Source organism: Schistocerca gregaria, chromosome 3 (genome assembly GCF_023897955.1).
Source record: "Schistocerca gregaria isolate iqSchGreg1 chromosome 3, iqSchGreg1.2, whole genome shotgun sequence".
NCBI lineage: Eukaryota > Metazoa > Arthropoda > Insecta > Orthoptera > Acrididae > Schistocerca > Schistocerca gregaria.
In genome coordinates this window covers 832,476,607-832,499,801 of record NC_064922.1, presented here as the reverse complement: position 1 = coordinate 832,499,801, position 23,195 = coordinate 832,476,607, and the positions used below count along the sequence as shown (strand labels likewise).

The following is a 23,195-nucleotide window of genomic DNA, read 5'->3' as shown; positions in this document are numbered from 1 at the left end:
TGGGACAGTCCCTTTTTTGGCCGGGAATTTTAGCTGGGACGTAAATGTGTTCTGAATATTCTTGACACTGTCTTTCTATTTTAAAAAGGAAATAATTTTTGCAACTTATCTGCAGTGAGATGTGCAATCCCACTTATTATTATAACATTTTAGCGGTTTCTGTGGACAGAGAAGACAGACTACAAAGTTCAACTAGTCTTGTTGGCAGTTAATGTGGTGTGTTGTAACTTGGGGAACACTGCTGTTATGTGTACAGGCAAATGCACCTTTTGTTCCAACATTAAATAAAAATTACCTTTCCCCGAAGAAGAAAAGCTTAGTTAAGAAGTTTAATACTATAAAGTTAGCAATGCCAGTATTATTCGAGTGCACCGAGTGAGAACTTTGATATCGTGTAGGCTGCAGCACAATAAATGAAACAAAAGAAAGTTGGCTTATTTTTTTCGCCAAAAAAGTAAGTAAGTAAATAAATGAATAAAATTTTTAAACTGTTGTGAAGTGTATTTTGCACATTATTAGATAACCGCTTATGTTCTTTTCGTACAAACGTGGGTTTAAGAATATAACACATCCTAGTATCAACATGTTTTGTTAAATCAAAGCTCAGATATTGAAGATTACAGAGCTTTCACATTAATTACAGTAATTGACACTTCCCCGTAATTTCTACAAGAAATTTAAGTAGAGTCGGGTTTTATATACTGAGTATTATAAACTGAGTATTATTTACAGTATTTAAGAAACTGCTGATTAGTTCAGCACAGCTTATCAGGGGTCCCTGTAATTTCACGGGGAAAATATGGTAGGGTTAAGTACAACCCGACAACCTTCTCGGAATAATAACGTTTCGAACATTGTATTATAGATTGTCATCCTGACAGCTTACTTCAAAATATTTTAAACAATGATGAACATGATACCAGACAGAAACACAATGTTAAATTTCACAAAGATGACTATGTATATTTCCAAACTTGTATTGTCGAATTTCGTTCTTAAGGCTTATTTAAACTAGCAGGTTGTTGAACAGTATTAAACATTTTTGTCGTTTGTCAGCGCAGTTATTTCAAAACGTAAAACGTTAAAATGAGTACAGAGCAAAAAATACCACCCCCCTTAAGGTGCCACCCCTAGGCCCGTGCCCAATGGGCCTAAATGTAAAATCCGCCACTGTCCACTCAGCGTATAGAAGCTTGTGTTTTCGGAAATATTTTTAGTTGCTTCCCTCTTTCATAATTTTTCCACATTCTTGTTATTTTTATATTTGTGCAGTCCACTATGTGCTGCAACTCATGCAGCTATCACCCCTGTAATAGATAAGTTACCAGCTTTTTTTTTCATTCCAAGCGAAATTATTCATTTCAAGTGAGAAATCTAAGTTAATGTATATAAAACTGTTGCTCAAGGACGACAAATGAGCAGAATTCTTTTATTAATAAGTTTGAAAGTAATTTGTTCCTCGTTCACGTCTACAAGCCGCAACCTACCCTTGCGTTATAGAGAAATTAGTGAGCAAGAAACTGATGCGAATGAGATGTAGGGTGTCCCATCCCCAATTGTCTTTGTCACGAAAAAGCGGAACACAGTTTTAAAATTCTAATAGTCAGTCACTGCGTTGCACTCGAGCTAAACCGACGTGTTTATACTTACCACAGATAGCACTGTTGCTATTATCTACACCACTTTAAAAGAAAAAAGGGATAAAGAGCGACCCGTCACGAATGAATTATCCAAATAGGACGGAAAGTGGTAGATGGGATGTAGATGTACAAATGAATTAATGAATACAATTGCGCCGCTGAGGATCGCAAGGGCCTAAAGCACAGAAACAAACTTTTGAGAAAAATAAAGGTTTGTGAAAATCAAATTTATAGATAAATCACCACTCACATTTCTGACCAAGTCTCAACATCCTGTATTTCCCACAAATAAGTAAGGTACCCACTTATGCTATCGAATATTAATTACTATTTAAGATTACATTTCTTATTAATGTTCATTCACAAAATTTCCAGATATAGGCTAGTGACAATAGCAAAAAATTGTTCAACTGCCCCTGAGCACTATGGGACTTAACATCTGAGCTCGTCAGTCCCCTAGAACTTAGAACTACTTAAACCTAACTAACCTAAGGACAGCACGCACATCCATGCCAGAGGCAGGATTTTAACCTACGACCCTAGCGGTTGCGCGGTTCCAGACTGAAGCGCCTAGAACCGCTCGGCCGCAGCGGCCGCCGACAATAGCAACTTCTCACAGTTGTAAAAGTTGTATTTAACGTTAAACTAGAATCACAACCTTAAGGGCAGATATTAAATTCACCACACTTCCAGCTGTGATCCATTCCAACACTTCATTGTCTTCGTTATCAACATTCTCATTAAGTATATCTGTGGGCATGAGGTTCAAATGGCTCTGAGCACCTGCGACTTAACTCCTGAGGTCACCAGTCACCTAGAACTTAGAACTAATTAAACCTAACTAACCTAAGGACATCACACACATCCATGCCCGGGGCAGGATTCGAACCTGCGACCGTAACGGTTGCCTAGAACCGCACGGCTACTACGGTCGGCTCCCCTACTCTTCCCAGACTTCCAAGTCTCCAAGGTTTTTTGTCGGTTGCGTTATCGCCTTCTGTGTTTATTGTCGACTCGCGTTACTGATTGGTGTTGCAGTCTCCTAGACAGCGCATCGTGAACTACGTACCCGTTTTCTTCAGTACGATACCGTATAGCTCAGAATGTGTTCACACGAATTTGTCACTTTGAACTTTCCCGAGTTTGATGAAATTGTTAGTCCGTCTATGGAGGAAGGTGTCAGTGATATAGATTTTATATGTGCCAGTGATCAAAGTTCTTCTGTCGAACAAGAGTAGCATTCAGAGGAAGAACTTCATGAAAGTTGTTATTGGGATCTGTCTGTTTCTTCAGTGAAGTACTTGAAGTGTCTGTTATTTTCTGAGTGGTGATAAGAAAAATGTAGCTCCCAGCAATCCATGTGAATCTGACAGCGTTTCTTTTGTAGCTATCGGATGGAATCTTTATGCGCGAATTTATACCCTGGAATCTAGTTCTACAATGAAATTTATTTTCTATAGAGATTGTACAATTTTTCAGGATGTAAAATTCAGTTCTCTGACAGTCCAGTTATGTGTACTATGTAAAATATTCACACAAAATTATGTGCTTTTGTGTGATAAACAGTGAAATGCTGCAGGTTTCGTTTAGTGCATTAAAATAAGCTAGCAGCATTTAAACAACACTTAAATCAATGTAAAAATAAATCTTACATAGCATAAACTAAAAATTTCATATGATTTTTGCCTTAAATCTCGGAGTAAGCACTCCACCTCGTGGTATATGTTACAGGAAAGTCACCTCTCGAGTTAAGGGTTAATTTGGTTGTACTTAGTTGTTACTGGTGTGAGGTAGAGTAATAATATAACAAATAGACGATTAAATGCAATAGTGACAAGATTTTTTCGATTGCAATGGCTTTAAATGTCAATGGGATATATTTTTTTCAAGTACATGAATATATTGTACCTTGTAAAGACCATAAATTCGTAAGGCTAATATGTGGGGCAGTTATTCGCCCACCTAGTACTGCTTCTGCGGAGGGAGGAAGTTACTTACTAGACTGTGTGCGAGTCGGCGGGACGAGAACTTCATGCGCCAGTCACAGGCGAGCTCAGGAGCAGAGAGGAGTGCATCGTCGGAAACGGGTACATCCCAACGCTGCAAATTTGTACGGCTAATACTCACATGGCTTTTGTGCAGGATTTTACAAAAACAGACATAATGTCTGATGGGGTAACCGCAGTCAGTGGTTTTCCAATGCGACGCAGCATGTGAAAGTTGCTGTGTGTGAACGGGTTACTCCTGTGACTGAAACTGCTGATCTGAAGGTGGTACTAGAGGAACCGAAACCGGTCATGTGAATAAACATTTTTTGCAATCAAGGATGATTATAAGTAACATTATTTTGTGCAGGAGAAGCAAGAAAAATAGCGGTGTGACAGACAAGCTGAAAGATAACTTCATATAGTTGTTTGAGAGCCTATAATAAATTACTACCAAATGTTAATGCAAATCGGAATACATCTACGATCTCAGGAGAATTAGGCGCCTCCAATGGTGCAAACATAATTTCATTACCTTTAAAATCACAGAACTTAATATTTCACAGTGAATAAACCTGTCACAATGAATCTCTGAATAAACAACTTTTATACGCTTCAAGCGATGTCAACGAGCATTGTCTCAGATGAAAAAACCACTCCTGTGTATCTGTATTATTTATTGACTTACGTATCATTTATTGACTTACATCCGCTTATACTATGCTGATCTTTGTCAGAACATCATACTCTCCACAACTACACAGGAAATCAATACAGTTTAAGTACCTCACATTCTGTCATATGCGCGTATTTATTTAATGAATAGTTTACTATCTTGCCATTACCTTCTTTAAATATTAATTACTCTTGATAAAATACAAAATTATGGAAATTTAAGAAATCGTCAGTCACATGTGCTATCTGGCACCACCTTTGCCAAAAACTGCCAAGAGACATTTCTGTCAAGCAGGTACAAATAATTGTTTAAACACTATTTACCGCCAGTTTATTGTCATTTAACATTAGCGCACTTGCTTAAGAATATTGGTTTATTTATTTATGAACACACGTTTTCACATTATTGTAAATGACCTGCGTGAGAGCATATATATATATATATATATATATATATATATATATATATATATATATATATATATATATACACTCCTGGAAATTGAAATAAGAACACCGTGAATTCATTGTCCCAGGAAGGGGAAACATTATTGACACATTCCTGGGGTCAGATACATCACATGATCACACTGACAGAACCACAGGCACATAGACACAGGCAACAGAGCATGCACAATGTCGGCACTAGTACAGTGTATATCCACCTTTCGCAGCAATGCAGGCTGCTATTCTCCCATGGAGACGATCGTAGAGATGCTGGATGTAGTCCTGTGGAACGGCTTGCCATGCCATTTCCACCTGGCGCCTCAGTTGGACCAGCGTTCGTGCTGGACGTGCAGACCGCGTGAGACGACGCTTCATCCAGTCCCACACATGGTCAATGGGGGACAGATCCGGAGATCTTGCTGGCCAGGGTAGTTGACTTACACCTTCTAGAGCACGTTGGGTGGCACGGGATACATGCGGACGTGCATTGTCCTGTTGGAACAGCAAGTTTCCTTGCCGGGTCTAGGAATGGTAGAACGATGGGTTCGATGACGGTTTGGATGTACCGTGCACTATTCAGTGTCCCCTCGACGATCACCAGAGGTGTACGGCCAGTGTAGGATATCGCTCCCCACACCATGATGTCGGGTGTTGGCCCTGTGTGCCTCGGTCGTATGCAGTCCTGATTGTGGCGCTCACCTGCACGGCGCCAAATACGTATACGACCATCATTGGCACCAAGGCAGAAGCGACTCTCATCGCTGAAGACGACAGGTCTCAATTCGTCCCTCCATTCACGCCTGTCGCGACACCACTGGAGGCGGTCTGCACGATGTTGGGGCGTGAGCGGAAGACGGCCTAACGGTGTGCGGGACCGTAGCCCAGCTTCATGGAGAGGGTTGCGAATGGCCCTCGCCGATACCCCAGGAGCAACAGTGTCCCTAATTTGCTGGGAAGTGGCGGTGCGGTCCCCTACGGCACTGCGTAGGATCCTACGGTCTTGGCGTGCATCCGTGCGTCGCTCCGGTCCGGTCCCAGGTCGACGGGCACATGCACCTTCCGCCGACCACTGGCGACAACATCGATGTACTGTGGAGGCCTCACGCCCCACGTGTTGAGCAATTCGGCGGTACGTCCACCCGGCCTCCCGCATGCCCACTATACGCCCTCGCTCAAAGTCCGTCAACTGCACATACGGTTCACGTCCACGCTGTCGCGGCATGCTACCAGTGTTAAAGAATGCGATGGAGCTCCGTATGCCACGGCAAACTGGCTGACACTGACGGCGGCGGTGCACAAATGCTGCGCAGCTAGCGCCATTCGACGGCCAACACCGCGGTTCCTGGTGTGTCCGCTGTGCCGTGCGTGTGATCATTGCTTGTACAGCCCTCTCGCAGTGTCCGGAGCAAGTATGGTGGGTCTGACACACCGGTGTCAATGTGTTCTTTTTTCCATTTCCAGGAGTGTATATACTTTGGTTTTCCCTGGGAAGTTGTCAAGACGAATAAAATCGTGTCTGTAGAACAGAAGAACGAATGCGATGAGTTACCATTCTTTGTATCACACTTGTTAATTTGTGAATCGTCATGGTGAACTCTAAAGTCTGAGCTGGTGAATAATTCGTATATTGCGATCACGAAATGACTTAGTTTTCTGGTATCTTTCAAGACTATTTGGTTTGGGGATATTGCTCTAATTCTCATAATGCCCTCAATGTAACTTTGTTGCCCTTGATAATGGTAATTGCGTTCTGTGTGTTAACTCAATATCATAGGACCACTTCCCGTTTATCTGAGATGTCTTTTGTTGAACATAAATTATTGAACATAATTCTGTGTCGTCTACATCAATTACAGATGTTAGAATAGAATTCTTGTTATTAACGTATTCATATAATTTTCAAAAAATGGTTTAAATGGCTCTGAGCACTATGAGACTCAACATCATAGGTCATCAGTCCCCTAGAACTTAGAACTACTTAAACCTAAATAACATAAGGACATCACACAACACCCAGCCATCACGAGGCAGAGAAAATCCCTGACCCCGCCGGGAATTGAACCCGGGAACCCGGGCGTGGGAAGCGAGAACGCTACCGCACGAGCACGAGATGTGGGCCATATAACTTTCCTTTTGTATTCCTGTGTATCGTATTAACTCGCAATTTTTGCCAATGTATAGACTATTTGACTGAACGATCAGAGCTACATGTTATTACTTGTAGCGACTTAGGTGCGGGGCATGAAAGCAGACAAGCACGGCTCGACGTTATGACTACATCGAGCTATTCTTTTTAAAGAGAGGCATGCATTGCCAAGTGCCTAAAGCACCAGTAATCACAGATAAAGACGCCACCGGTTTGCCCTTACGGACTGCTGTTATAGAAGTGCAACTACACTCAACAGTAACCGTTTGGTACCGACGCAAGTTTCCAAAGTAATTTCAGTAATTTCAGAAAAAGGTACAGCACATAAAAAGTGAATGCCATACTTAAAAATGAATGTACAGACCCTATGAACCACCCGACCGTAACAGTTATCTGTATGTGTCTTATTTCTGACACTAGCAAATAATGCGTTAGGTATAACCTTCTGTAGAATGGTTTTAAGTTCCCGAAACTGGAAAAGAAATTAAAATTTTCTTTACGCAGATTGTTGCTTATCATTTCGTTGCAAACATCTACAGTTGGTGATGGTGGATAAAATGCTAAGGTATAAGAAAATATATTAAGCTTCTACTACACGGCTGGCTACAGGCGAAAGTCTGAGAAGTGCACGGAGCTACATCGAAAATGATGTTCTTGGACTTTATTTTTAGTCAGGGAAACCATTGGCAATACTGCTATCATATAATTAAATGTAACACATTTTGCAAGATATGCAAAATGTATCGTGTATCAGAAAGCTCAACATCAATATTAATTGCTTCTTGCGCTCAGACATACTTAGCTGATGAAACAAAATAAAGCCAGAGAAAATTCCAATTGCACGATATTTCGTTAAAATCCGCCTTTTTCCTTACATTGATTTAATTCCTTTTTGGTGCAGTTCGTCGCACTATCTGTCGAAGATAACATTGCTGTCACTCGAGACGCTGCGGTAGCTACAATCTCTTTTCTCGGAGAGAAGATGCGTAGGAAGATGTGTAGGGAGCCCTTCGTCAAAACTCAGACATTCAGTTGTTTATTGAGTGCAGTATAATACAACGCTCAGCTTCTCTTAAAATGCCTGAAAGCGTTCGATCGCGTCCTACATTCGACAATGCAGCCCACGCGCCCTGGGCGATCAAATGCGTGATACGTGTGGCTTGTCACTGAATCGTTGCAGACAAGCTTTGCTGAAAGCTGAGAGCACGAATTTATGCTTTTCCGCTAAGATTAGATCGGGTTCGATATACATCGTCCACGCTTTTCGTAGAGCATTCGATCGTTTACAGCTGGCTCTTAAAGAACAGTTTTGTACTCGAGATCCACCACAACTTTTCAATAAATCATGTTCTCTTGGGAGAACGATGATTTTATCTAAGACTGCTCAAGGAAGACATTACATCTTGTACTGGAAACATAGGTAATGCATGTATGTAGTAGTCTACAGTTATCCTTAATGGTTCAAACATGTGCTGTGGACACCAGCTACCTTTGCAAACAGCGAATATTCAATCATGCGCCACTGTGTTAAAAATGCTACAGCATAATATAAGCCATCACTATTTTTCTCATTTTAAAGTAAGTGCCGCAGCTGACGATAACGAATGCGTACTTGTGTGCTTATTCTCTCAAGGTCTTAATTGATGCATCATATCTACGTCGAATTGATACTTCGAGAAGAATTTGACAGTACAGTCAAAGATCTATGTGGAAACGAAGACCTGGAAGTACTCCGTCAGAACCACCGATACCCTTGAGAGAGCCACTTGTGACAAAACTCTTCCAACCGGCGCGCAAGACGTATGAGACAGGGTAAATGCCCTCATATTACGAGAACAATGTATCAATTCCAGCCCCAAAGAAAATAGTTGCTGATAGCTGTGGAAATTACGGAACCGTCACTTTAATAATTCATGGTTGCAAAGCACTAACAAGAAATCTTTACAACAGAATGGAAAAACTGGTAGATGCCGACCTCGGGGAAGATCAGCTTCCTTTCCGCAGAACTGTAGGAACACGTAAGACAATACTGACCTTGTCTTAGAAGATAGTTTAAGGAATGCAAATATACTAGACGTGGAGGAAGCTTTTGGCAATATTGACTGGAACACTCTCTTTGAAATTATGAAGGTAGCAGGGGTAAAATACAGAAAGCGAAAGGTTATTTACAACTTGTACAGGAAACAGATGGTATTTGTACTCGTAAGAGTCGAGGCGCATGGAAGTAAAGCAGTGGTTGACAAGGGAGTGAGTCGGAACTGAAGCCTATCCCCAACGGTATTCAGTCTGTGCACTAAGCAAGCACTAAAGGAAAGAAAAATTTGGAGAAGAAATTAAAGTTTGGGTAGAACAAACCAAGACTTTGAAGTTTCCGATGACCTTGTAATTCTGTCGCAGACATCATAGGACGCGGAAGAGCAGCCGAACGGAATGGATAGCGTCTTGAAAGGTGGATAAAAGACGACCATCAACGAAATCAAAACGAGGATAATGGAGCACAGCCGAATTAAACCAGATGAAGCTGAGGGAATTAGATTAGGAAACGAGACACTTAAAGTAGTAGATGAAGTTTGCTGTTTGGGCAGCAAAATAGCTGATGATGGTCGAGGTGAGGAGGATATGTATACTGGCAACAACAACAAAAGCATTCCTGAATAAGAGACATTTGCAATCACCGAATGTAGATTCACATGTTAGGAAGACTTTTCTGAAAATATTGGTATTGAGTGTAGTCATGCATGGAAGTGAAATGTGGACGTTAAGCGCTTTAGACAAGAAAAGGAAAGAAGGTGTTGTATGTGATGCCAAAGAAGAATACAGCAGATTAGATGGGTAAATTATGGAACTAATCAGGAGGTACAGAACAGAATTGGGGAGAAAAGAAATTTGTGGCAAAACTACGATTTGCATTCAAGTTCTAAGGCCTACGATTTATTTTCTAATTAACTACTCACCCGAAATCGATGAAACTGGCGTTACTTCTCGAAGTAATCGCGCTGCAGAGGTACACATTTTTCACAACGCTGACGTCATGATTCCATGGCACCGGCGAAGGCTTCTTTAGGAGTCAGTTTTGACCACTTTAAAATCGCTGAGGCAATAGCAGCACGGCTGGTGAATGTGTCTTTCATTGTTGGAAAAAGCCAAAAGGCACTAGGAGCCAGGTCAGGTGAGTAGGGAGCATGAGGAATCACTTCAAAGTTATCACGTAGAAACCGTTGCGTAACTTTAGCTCGATGTGTGGGTGCGTTGTTTTGGTGAAACAGCACACACGCAGCCCTTCCCGGACGTTTTTGTTGCAGTGCAGGAAGGAATTTGTTCTTCAAAACATTTTCGTAGGATGCTCCTGTTACCGTAGTGCCCTTTGGAATGCAATGCGGAAGGATTACGCTCTCGCTGTCCCAGAACATGGACACCATCATTTTTTCAGCACTGGCGGTTACCTGAAATTATTTTGGTGTCAGTGAATCTGTGTGCTTCCATTGAGCTGACTGGCGCTTTGTTTCTGGATAGAAAAATGGGATCCACGTCTCATCCATTGTCACAACCGACGAAAAGAAAGTCCCATTCATGCTGTCGTTGCGTCAACATGCCACACGGGCAGCCATGTAGTCGTCCGTCAGCTTTCGTGGCACCCACATGGATGACACTTTTCCATTTTTCAGGTCGTCATGCAGGATTGTGTGCACAGAACCCACGGAAATGCCAAGTCTGGAGGCGATCTGTTCAACAGGCATTCGGCGATCCCCCAAAACAATTCTCTCCACTTTCTCGATCATGTCGTCAGGCCGAGTTGTGCGAGCCCCAGGTTGTTTCGGTTTGTTGTCACACGATGTTCTGCTTTCATTAAACTGTCGCACCCACGAACGCACTTTCGACACATCCATAACTCCATCATCACATGTCTGCGAAACATGCTTCCGAGATTTGAAGCTGAGACAGAGATTACCAGTAACTGCTGGTGTGATATTTTAATACTGCAGTCGAAATAATTCTGTTGCATCTACCTCTTATTTTGTAGGTAGCAGATGTTAATTTGGCAATGACTAAACGCTACTTTACTCTGTTGTGTATTTTACTACGTGAAGTTGTATTTTATGCTTCGACATGTAAGTCACAGTGCGTGAGAAATGCATCAGACCTATAATGAAATGTTTGCCTTTTACAAGCTGATTTTAAGATTTTTTAAATCAAATTTTGTCACATTATTTCACTAAAGTTACTCATTATCGTGTTGATGAACGACTTGATAACACGCACATAATTTTAGCCGATTTCAGCTGTACGTCCTTCGTTTCTCTGCATTAGCTTCACTCGTTTATCTCCGGAAATGAAGACTGACATCTGTGAGCGATACCTTATAGAGACAGCCCTAGTCATATTCTTTCAAATTTCTCAACTGATAATAAATAGAGCGCTGACACCGAACACTAACGAATCGGCCGTATGGAGCGGATGGTAATGTTACAGGCTGGACATCTCTCTGAAACACATGTATATTGACGAAAGAAAGGAACTTTAGTAGCCGCTCATGGCGATATCAACAGGTAATAAATTGAGCAAAGATACACTGATGCGCATTGACATATTGCAGAAGATATCTGTCAGAGAGCATCCAGAACAAAAACGTCAGTTCCCGATTCCGCTCAGCAATGGTGACAGCGATAAGACAATACAAAGCGTTTGACGTACTTCCGTTTCCAAATCTGAAATTGCTTTCGCTACCTGTCATGTTGTAAATTAAACATCGCCACCTTCCTGACTGGCTCATTTTTTACCGAAGTGGTGAAGAGGAACCCAGCTACAAATGATAGTCGTAAATCTCCTGCCTAGTTATAGGGAAATAAATATGGTGACTGTTTAAACGTATCAGTACAGTTATTGTAGGTGAATTTACTTTAGTGATGAGGACAGTGGAAATAAAAAGCCTTAATGGGAACAATAAATTTCCTAACTAACAATCAATGACTAAGTTAAAGATTCGGAATTATTTCTATTTTCTTCAAAAACATGTGCTGTAAATCTGGGAGCTAATTTAGTGCTACAGATCATAGTGGTTAAGTGAAAAAGAAAATAAATGCAATGGAAAATGGATGTTAGCCTGAATTACTCAGTTAGAGAACTGTTTCCCTCTACGTCATTCGGCGAAAACAGATCCCTTGCGGTTGGTAGTTTTCTTAATAGCATTCAGTGAAGAAATGCGCTAAATCTTTACACCCATCCATTCACACACACACACACACACACACACACGTACACGCGCGCACACACACACACACACACACACACACAAACAAACAAACAAACAGAGAGAGAGAGAGAGAGAGAGAGAGAGAGAGTTTTCAAGCTTCAACAAAAAAGAATTAAAGCTAAAAATCTTGTAGATAAGAAAAAATTACGACATCATCATTAACTTCTTTTGGAGTAGGGCGCTGGGTCAGTAATCCACATGGTCGTTACTTTTGTCATGTCGATATGAAAAGACACTTAAATTGTCTGTGCGTGCTTTACACCTATCTATGCCTTTTACGAGAGCCTGAAAACTATTTTTGCGATCAGCCAGAAAGCGATGGAGAACATACTGACCATAATCTCCAGTCTGGAAGTCCACATTACTCTCTGTGCTTACTGCAAGAAAACGTTCCTAGCGGCTATTTATTCAGAGGCCACAGGAAATAATATTGTAAATAAAGGTTTACAGTTCCAACCGGTTAATATATTGCGTAAAAGTTCTCATGCTCAAAATAAAATAGTAGCCATAATTATAACAATAATCCCTACCAGAAACAGCACTATTAGCAGTTCAGAGGCGACCTCTATCTGAAGTTCCAAGTAAAATGATCTATCAAACTGACTTGTAATCACCAAAGTTAATTGCTCGCCTTGGAAGTGGAAAATAATCTCGCCACTTACCATGCGGTCTTCTCAACATAACGGGCGGCCCACAGAGGGCGACTTCTGTAAAATCTAAGCGGTCGAACACGGTGTACAGCCTTCGAGAGTTCAAATCCTACTTCAACGAATAAGCTTTTGCCAGCTACCCGGCTCTGGCGTGATCCGCGACACTACGCATGCAGGCATTTGACTGATGCAGGCAGGTTGATATCTCAGTGCGACATGTCTCTTTCCTTCTGCCTCTCTGGATATACACTGAAGCGCCAAAGAAAGTGGTATAGGCATGCCTATTCAAATACAGAGATATGTAAACGGGCAGAGTACGCCGCTGCTGTCGGCAACGCGTATATAAGAAAATCACAACCACAGGTGGAAACACAAGCGGCCACAGACACTGGTAGCTAGGGCATAGCCACCTGTGGTAAACTAACATACGCAAACAGCGACAAACGTCGGTAAGCCCCTGCACATCAGCAACACTGACTGGCAACTACCAGCTGCTACTAGAGCCGATCAACAGGCCACAGCAGGGACACCGACCGAGCTCGCCCACAGGCGCACAAACAAACTGCCAACATTCCCTCACACTGTGTCCCCGGTATATGACCTATCGGACACAAGATCGATAACAAACCTAACTGTTGCAGGTTGCTGACGCTGAACGAGGACTCCGTGCCAGCACCCAGTGCCAGCCGCCGAGCAGCACAACGCACAACGCCAAGGTATTTACAAGCATGATACCCACTACTAACCAAGCCTATCCTTGCACAACCTATCGCAGGTATCAAGAAAACCGCTACTGCTCTTACCACCCGACCTAACTATCGCAGAGGTTTTTTTCCCTTGGCTCTTGCCCTGGCACTTTTTTTCCTCTGCACTTAAAACCGCTACCTTTCGTCAGATTTCGACCAATCTATCTCCAGATGAGCGCGTATTAATGGTTAATCCTAACCAGACGTACGCAAACATCGCAGTACCCACATCCTGCGACACCTCACTTTAGTGAATACTAACCCTTATGCAGAGATGGCAGTAGACCTTTTGTGTTGGCCATCATGCCGGTGTGGGCGTGGAGGGGCTACACCTCTCATAAGGCGCAGTTGTTAGATCGGCTTCTGCTGCTATAATGGAAGGTTATCAAGATTTAAGTATTTGCACGTGGTGTTATAGTGCCGATGAAACGGGGATTTTCTCGTACGACCATTTCACGAGTTTATCAGGATATCAGGAATCGGGTGAAACATGAAATCACCGACATCGCTGCGGCCGGAAAATGATGCTGCAAGAACGGGGTCAACGACGACTGAAGAGAATTGTTAAGTGTGACAGAAGTGCAACCCTTCCGCAAATTGCTGCAGATTTCAATGCTAGGTCAGCAAGTGTCAGCGTGCGAACTATTCAACGAAACCTCATCAATATGAGGCCCACCAACACCGACAACTGGACACATGTTGCCCGGTCGGACGAGTCTCCTGTCAAACTGTATCGAGCGGATGGATGTGTACGTGGAGAATCCATGGAGTCCATATGTCAGCAGTGAACTGTTCAAGCCTGGTTGCGGCTCTGTAATGGTGTGGTGCGTATGCAGTTACAGTGATATGCGGCCCCTGACACGTTTGCATACGACTCTGACAGGTGACATGTGTGTAATTATCCTGTTTGATAACGTGGTAATTCCAGCAGGACGTCCAGAATTGCTACAGAGTGTCTGCAGGAAAATTCTTGTGAATTTAAACACTTCCGCTGGCCACCAAAGTCCCCGGACATTAATATTATTGAGCATTTCTGGGGTGCCTTGCAACGTGCATTTGAGATGAGCTCTCCAGCCCCTTGTATTCTTACGGATTTATGGACAGCTCTGCAAGATTCATGGAGTCAGTTCCCTCCAGCACTACTTCAAACATTAATTGAGTCCATGATACGTCGTGTTGGGCACTACTGCATATATATATATATATATATATATATATATATATATATATATATATATATATATATATATATATATATATATATAAGGACACAGAAAGCAGCATCTAAATGGCTCGTTCCTGAGACACGTGTTAATTAATACCTCTGTCGTTTAACAATTTACACTCTTCCTTGATTTTTGTTTCAATAGGATTAACTTAGCTTTAGTTACCGAAAAAGTTGTAGCTCGACTGCATTTAAACATTACCGGATAGAATTTTTAGAACGGAACCGAAAGTAGAACACGACCTCTCAGCTGCCTCTTTAAGATTCCTTGTCTTTATGGTTATTTGTAACACAGTTTTGAAGCTTGGTACAGCTCTGTAGCCGCGCGGAATTAGCCAAGCGGTCAAAGGCGCTGCAGTCATGGACTGTGCGGCTGGTCCCGGTGGAAGTTCGAGTCATACCTAGGGCATGGATGTGTGTGTTTGTCCTTAGGATAATTTAGGTTAAGTAGTGCGTAAGCTTAGGGACTGATGACCTTAGCAGTTAAGTCCCACAAGATTTCACACACATTTTTACAGCTCTGTTATAGTATTATTGTAATCGAACGCTATAATTAGAACTTTGTATTACGGATACAAATCGTATTTAATGCCTCATGAATAACGATGTTTTCGTACCCGATTTGGTTTTTAGTAAATAACTTCAAAACTATTAGAGGTAACATATTTAATGCTTTTAAAGGGAACTGGTGTAATATGCGAATTTTTAGTTACTTTAGTTTTTTCGTAATAGCGCCGATTTTGACCAAAATAGTGCTCTGATCAAGTTGAGACTTGTAACTTGATCATTCTGAGACGTTTCAGTGTTAATATAATATACTTAAGCATATACTGACGAAGTTTGCAAAAGTTATTTTAATTTTTAACGTTCACTCTTAGATTTGCGTTGCTTTGTATGTTAAGCATAGGAATGTTCTGATGATGCGGCGCTAGTAGTATTGAACCGGGGTAAGCCCTCTCCTCCCCGCTCACACACATACACACACGCACGCACGCACGCACGCACACACTCGCTCGCCTCCGTACCTCTTACAATCACACAGCGATGGGTTCGTCTCAATGTGAAACGGTAACTCCGGAATCACCGCAATCAGAATGATATTATCTTCTCCCGACATCAGTGACGTCAATATCTTCCCAGCCACTGCCCTCTTATACCAGAAATTATTACATTTAATATAGTTTCTTCTGTTATGTTCACTTCCTCGTTCAATCTTTTCATCTCATTTCTCGTAATTCACTATCTTCATCCACTTCTCTGGCGTTATTCGTGCGACAGCCTCTTCCACCCGTCTCTTCGTCGCGCAGCGTAAACTTTTATTACGCTTCGAGACGACTGCTTTAATTTCAGACCAGTCTTGTTCAGCGGCGTTGAAACGGCAGTGCTTCAGCTGATGATGTATAAGTTTACAGCCGAAGTTCTGTGCTGCTGAATAAATCACGTACTGCTTTTTCTGTGTTTTGTATCTTGATATTACTTCTAATAATTGGGCTTTACGCGTGTTCTTTTCAAGTGTAACTAGCTAACGACGGTCCTTCATCACTGGTCATCAGTGTTTATCAAAGATTTATCACGTATCTATATTATGTGAAGACGCCAACCATGGCTAAAATTTTTACAGTTTTATTTGCCTCTTTTACTAATTCTGATGGAACAGGTCATCTGAAGATGAGAATAATGGTCGAAAACGGCCCTTGAACTGAATAAAATATATTTTCCAACAACAATGGTTTTCGTTTCCACCTTTTCACAAATACAGGCCGTGAAAATTTCTTCCGCCATCTCAACTCGAACCACGTACCTGCGACAGGGCGCCATTGCACGAGTTTCTGTTAGGTATTTCGCCTACGGAGGCACATGTGGAAAATATTTGCGTGTATGTTCTGTCAGAGATGACTACATTTTCAAATGTACAGCAGAAATCATGCAGCCATATTCCCAAGACACATCCGCAGCTGTCAAATGACGCGAGCGCACGTCTCGAATGTTCACTGTCCCCATTCAAAAGAAAGTGTAAACTGGAGAAGACATACACAGCCATTTTATGAAAGCGACTGTTTTCTGTCGCTGATAGGATGATTTGCTGTTGAGTCCGCTTAGGAGGCATGCCGCAAGGCGGTCTGATGGTATCGGATCACAATAAGCAAACTGAGTACCATGTCCTGCAGTTCCCTCATGTTGTTTGATAAAAATGACCGGCGCTGCTCGTTTACAACCATACACAAGCTCCTTTACGTGGTGTGGCGGAGGTGCACCTCAGGTACCAATAATTCCTTAGAGTATCTTATCCCAGTGAGGTATGTGGAAGGAAGTAGTGTGTTCCCTGGCCTTTCTTAAAGCATGTACTATCTGCATTACAACACAGTCAAGCACAGTGTCTTTTGCAGTGCCTACCACTTAATTTTGATGAGCATCTCGCTTCCCACGCCCGGGTTCCCGTGTTCGATTCCCGGCGGGGTCAGGGATTTTCTCTGCCTCGTGATGGCTGGGTGTTGTGTGCTGTCTTTAGGTTAGTTAGGTTTAAGTAGTTCTAAGTTCTAGGGGGCTGATGACCATAGATGTTAAGTCCCATAGTGCTCAGAGCCATTTGAACCATTTTGATGAGCATTGTCCCAAAAATCTCTCATTTGCTAAAATAATCTGTAAAAATATGCGCCGTTGTTCTTTGGATCTTCTGTACCTCCTATATAAATAATTCTTTGTAAGGACTGCAGACTGACTAGAAAAGTACAGACCGAAAGAGTGTTTTGTTAGCCAATTATATCGTGCATGAAGTAAGGTTCATTAGAAATCTTCGAATAACTCCAGCCTGGCATCTGCTTTTCTTACTGCTGCCTTTATGTGCCGTTCATATCATATCATTCAGGACAGGATGTTACTAATTCCACAAATTATTCGTCAATGGATTAATGGAAGAGTGCAGGTTCTTTAGCACTGTTTATGCGTGATACGTTAAGCCCCTGCGTTCAGCGTAAATTGCCAGTCCTTGCATTAATCGGCAATCCTGTTTGGGTGTTCCCGCTGTTCCTTATATGTAACTGGCCATTTAACTTCCTCAGATATGGCAGTAACATGCGTGCAGTGCTCCAAGAGGCTTTCGCTGTTCAGTATAAAGTAATTTACTAAGTGAACCCCTGACGAAACGCGACGTTCTTCTCAGAAAGTTTTCTATTTCTCATTCAGCTGTACCTCGTTCATTTATACGTATCATTCTGGATTGTATACTTTATTCAACTTTACCAGAAGTTCCGCACCTGCATCTGAATGTGTCTGTATCCCATTGTACGCTCAAACCAGAGGCAAATTTCTGCTAATTTAGTTGGCTCTTTTAGATACTCGGATTTTTATATTGCTGTCCAAGATACGACGCAGATTGTTTATAGAGTCCCTGATCACCATTAAGAGCGTAGGAGGAAAATCTATGTTGGAAGAGAGGTTGCTACCGTATTTCGTACGTTGAAATTACCTTTGAGAAGAAAGAGAGTGCGAAGTTTAATGGTTGAGATCATGAATGGTTTCGTTATCGAAAGATTCATGACATAATACATAAAGTTGCTATACATATGAAGCACTCCGTCTTCAGGCCAGGAGTGGCCTACCGGGACCATCCGACCGCCGTGTCATTCTCATAGAGGATGCGGATAGGAGGGGAATGGAGTCAGCACACCGCTCTCCCGGTCGTTATGATGGTATTCTTGGCCGAAGCCGCAACTATTCGGCCGAGTAGCTCCTCAATTGGCATCACAAGGTTGACGGCACACCGAAAAATGGCAACAGCGCATGGTGGCCTGGATGGTCACCCATCTAAGTACCGACCACGCCCGACAGCGCTTAACTTCGGTGATCTCACGGAAACCGGTGTAGCCACTGCGGCAAGGCTGTTGCCACTGCTATGTACGAACAGTTGCAAAATCCTCAAATGAAATGGCTCGTATAATAGATGAACACTGCCAACCGCTGTGCCCCTCTCACCATACATTTCATTCTTCTGGTGAATAGAGTAGTTTTTAAATACAGGGTGATCCGAAACTTTGAAATGTGTCTCTCGTGTGCATAGGCACATGGGGCTATCCTTTGGACGGCCTTACTTCTTCCACATGGTTGCGCCGCGAAATAATTTCGGTGTACATATCCATCTTTTTTAAAGATCTTTCTCTTTTTAAGTCATCAGTCTTTTGACAGGTTTAATGCGACTCGTCACTAATTCTTCTCCTGTGTCATCCCCTTCATCTCAGAGTAGCAACTGCCACCTATGTCCGCAGTTATTTGCTGGCTGTATTCGAATCTCTGTCCTCCTGTACAGTTGTTGCCCTCTGCATTTCCCTCTAGTACAATGGAAGTTATTTCCTGATGTCTTAGCAGATGTCCTATCATCCTGTCCGTTCTTCATGTTAGTGTTTTCCACATATTCCTTTCCTCTCCGATTCCAATAGAACCTCCTCACTCTATCAGTCCACCTAATTTACAACATTCGTCTGTAGCACCACATCTCAAATCCTTCGATGCTGTTCCGTTCCAGTTTTCGCACAGTCCATGTTTCAGTACCAGACAGTGCTGTGCTCCAAACGTACATTCTCAGAAATTTCTTTCTCAAATTAAGGTCAGTCTTTGATACTACTACACTTCTCTTAGCCAGGATGCCCTTTTTCCCAGTGGTAGTCTGCTTTTGATGTCCTCCTTGCTCCGTACATCACTGGTTATTTCACTGCCTTGGTAGCAGAATTTCTTAGTCTCATCTACTTCGTGACCATCAATCTTGATGTTAAGTTCCTCACCGTTATCGTTTCTGCTACTTCTCATTAATTTCGTCTTCCTTCGACTTACTCTCTATCCATATTCTGTTCTCATTACACTATTCATTCCGTTGAGCAGATCATGTAATCCTTCTTCATTTTCACTCAGGATAGCAACGTCATCAGCAAATCTTATTATTGTTATCCTTTCACCTCTGGCTTTAATTCCATCGCTGAACATTTCTTTCATTTCCATCATTGATTCTTCGCTGTACTGACTGAACAGTAAAGACGAAAGACTATATCCCTGTCTCGCACTGTTTTTAATCCGAGCACTTCCTACTCATTATTCTCTCTTGTACATATCGTAAATTACCCGTTTCTTCCTACAGCGTAACCATATTTTTCTCAGAGTTTAGAACATCTTGCAGCATTTTATATTGTCGAACGGTTTTTCCAGGTCGACAAATTGTATAAACGTGTCTTGGTGTGTCGTCGGTTTCGTCTCCATCTCAACAGCAACATCAAATTTACCTCTGGTGCCTTTACCTCTCCTGAAGGCAAGCTGATCGTCATCTAATATATACTCAGTTTTTATTTCCATTCTCCTGTATTCGAGGGTTGTCCAAAAAGTAAGTTCCGATCGGTCGCGAAATGGCAACCACATTGAAAACCAGAAACGTTTTATTTGAAACAGTTAGTTACACCTTCCACCTACTTCTGTACGTAGTCGCCGCTCCAACTCAGAGTTTTGTCGTAGTGCTGTAACAAGTTTCCAATATCATTGTCATAGAAAGCAGCCGCCTGTGCTTTCGGCCAGTTATCTGTACTGGTCTGCAGCTCGTTGTCTGTGGAAAGAAATTGTCTTCATAGTCCGGGGCTCTTGTGAGCAGCGATGAAATTCAGTGGGAGCCAATTCCAGACTGTATTGTGGGTGATCACTTTTCATCGGAAACACTGCAGCAGCGTCTTAATTTCCCCTACAGTGTGCGGCCGAGAATTGGCATGAAGAAGAAACTGCTCGACAGTGGTGTTATGCGGGCTGTATGACACAGGCGAAATCTCTGACCATGCCCTCATACTTGGCGGAAGGTGCTATTCTCTACGCATATTTACGTGCCTACTGTTCACTCAAAACTGAAAAGAACGACGCGACACGATCGACGGGCATACTAGAGACACTGCCCAACACATCTGTGTAAAGCATTATCGGATTTTCCCGGTGGTTTCCATTTCCCAACCGATCGGAACTTACTTTCTGGACAACCCTCATATCATTCTTGTCAGCAACTTGGATGCATGACCTGTTTAGCTGACTGAGCGATAGTTCTCACAATTGTCAGCTCCTGCAGTCTTTGGAACTTCATGTATGATATTTTTCCGATAGGCAGATGGTATGTCTCCTGATTCATACATTCTACACACCAACGTGAATGGTACTTTTGTTGCCACTTCCCCCAATTACTTTAGTAATTCTGATGGAATGTTATCTATCCCTTCTGTCTTTTTCGATCTTAAGTCCTCCAAAGTTCTATCACATTCTGATGATAATACTAGATCTCATACCTATTCTAAATCGATTTCTGTTTTTTCTTCTGGTACATCAGACAAATATTCACCCTCATAGAAGCCTTCAGTGTACGCTTCCCACCTATCTATTCTCTTCTGCATTTAACAGTAGAATTCCCGTTGCATGCCAAAGATCAGCCCGATAAGCTCAGAGACGAATAGACCTGTTCAGAGCTGCAGTTTCAATCGGAACGATGAGACGGCGTGCTGACGACGTAGCTGAGCGCAAGGAACTGAGGGAGCACTGCAACACAACCCCCCAAGCGAGAGTAGCAAAAGAATGAACGCCACAATACAACATAACAGGGTAGTATGCGGCAACACGTCGCAACTCCAAGTGCCAGAGACCCACTTTAGTGGACAACGCCGCAGAAAGACTGGAGCTGGGTGACGTAGAATAAGTATACCACCACAGAGATGGAAGGACCGTTGAAGAGCCCAGTAATTTAGAACAAATTCGCTCATGCACCCAGAGCCACCGCGTCACAGGAGTGAGCTCAGCTACTTATGTGATGGAGAATTCGGAGCTGAAAAACACATCCAGGCGTGCCGCCATTCTATCCGCATTGCCAAAACCAGACAGAATGACAATGTTCTGAGTTTCAGTGGAAACACCCAAGACAGTAAAACGATAGCCGAATATTTAAATTTCACGTTCAACAAATAGTTCACATACGAGAATCGCACAAATATATCGTCATTTGACCATCGGACAGATGCCGGTATGGACGACATAATAAGAAGCATCTACGGCGTAGAGAAACAACTGAAATATTTGAAGGCAAGTAAATCGGCAGATCCGGATGGAGACTTAGTCGGTTTCACAAAGAGTACTCTACGGCATTGGCTCCTGCCGTGCATTTATCGTGAATCTTTCGCCCAGCACGAAGTCCCAACCGACTAGCAAAAAGCGCAGGTGACTCCAGTATATAAGATAGGTAAAAGAACGGATCTAGAAAATTACAGACCAGTATACCTAACTTTGATTTGCTGCAGAATCTTTGAACATATTCTCAATTCGAATACCATAAAGTTTCTTGAGATTGAGAGCTTATGTGCACGATTGACCATGGTTTTAAAATGCACTGCTTGTGCGAAACTCAGCCTGCCCTTTTCTTACATGATATACACTCCTGGAAATTGAAATAAGAACACCGTGAATTCATTGTCCCAGGAAGGGGAAACTTTATTGACACATTACTGGGGTCAGATACATCACATGATCACACTGACAGAACCACGGGCACATAGACACAGGCAACAGAGCATGCACAATGTCGGCACTAGTACAGTGTATATCCACATTTCGCAGCAATGCAGGCTGCTATTCTCCCATGGAGACGATCGTAGAGATGCTGGATATAGTCCTGTGGAACGGCTTGCCATGCCATTTCCACCTGGCGCCTCAGTTGGACCAACGTTCGTGCTGGACGTGCAGACCGCGTGAGACGACGCTTCACCCAGTCCCAAACATGCTCAATGGGGGACAGATCCGGAGATCTTGCTGGCCAGGGTAGTTGACTTACACCTTCTAGAGCACGTTGGGTGGCACGGGATACATGCGGACGTGCATTGTCCTGTTGGAACAGCAAGTTCCCTTGCCGGTCTAGGAATGGTAGAACGATGGGTTCGATGACGGTTTGGATATACCGTGCACTATTCAGTGTCCCCTCGACGATCACCAGAGGTGTACTGCCAGTGTAGGAGATCGCTCCCCACACCATGATGCCGGGTGTTGGCCCTGTGTGCCTCGGTCGTATGCAGTCCTGATTGTGGCGCTCACCTGCACGGCGCCAAACACGCATACGACCATCATTGGCACCAAGGCAGAAGCGACTCTCATCGCTGAAGACGACACGTCTCCATTCGTCCCTCCATTCACGCCTGTCACGACGCCACTGGAGGCGGGCTGCACGATGTTGGGGCGTGAGCGGAAGACGGCCTTACGGTGTGCTGGACCGTAGCCTAGCTTCATGGAGGCTGTTGCGAATGGTCCTCGCCGATACCCCAGGAGCAACAGTGTCCCTAATTTGCTGGGAAGTGGCGCTGCGGTCTCCTACGGCACTGCGTAGGATCCTACGGTCTTGGCGTGCATCCGTGCGTCGCTGCGGTCCGGTCCCAGATCGAC

General features: G+C 43.0%; 1 pseudogene; it reads right to left on the bottom strand.

Moving 5' to 3' along the window:
* Nucleotides 1–18,533: 18,533 nt before the first annotated feature.
* On the bottom strand, nt 18,534–18,651 carry LOC126356626 (5S ribosomal RNA; annotated as a pseudogene).
* Between the last annotated feature and the right edge of the window lie 4,544 nt (nt 18,652–23,195).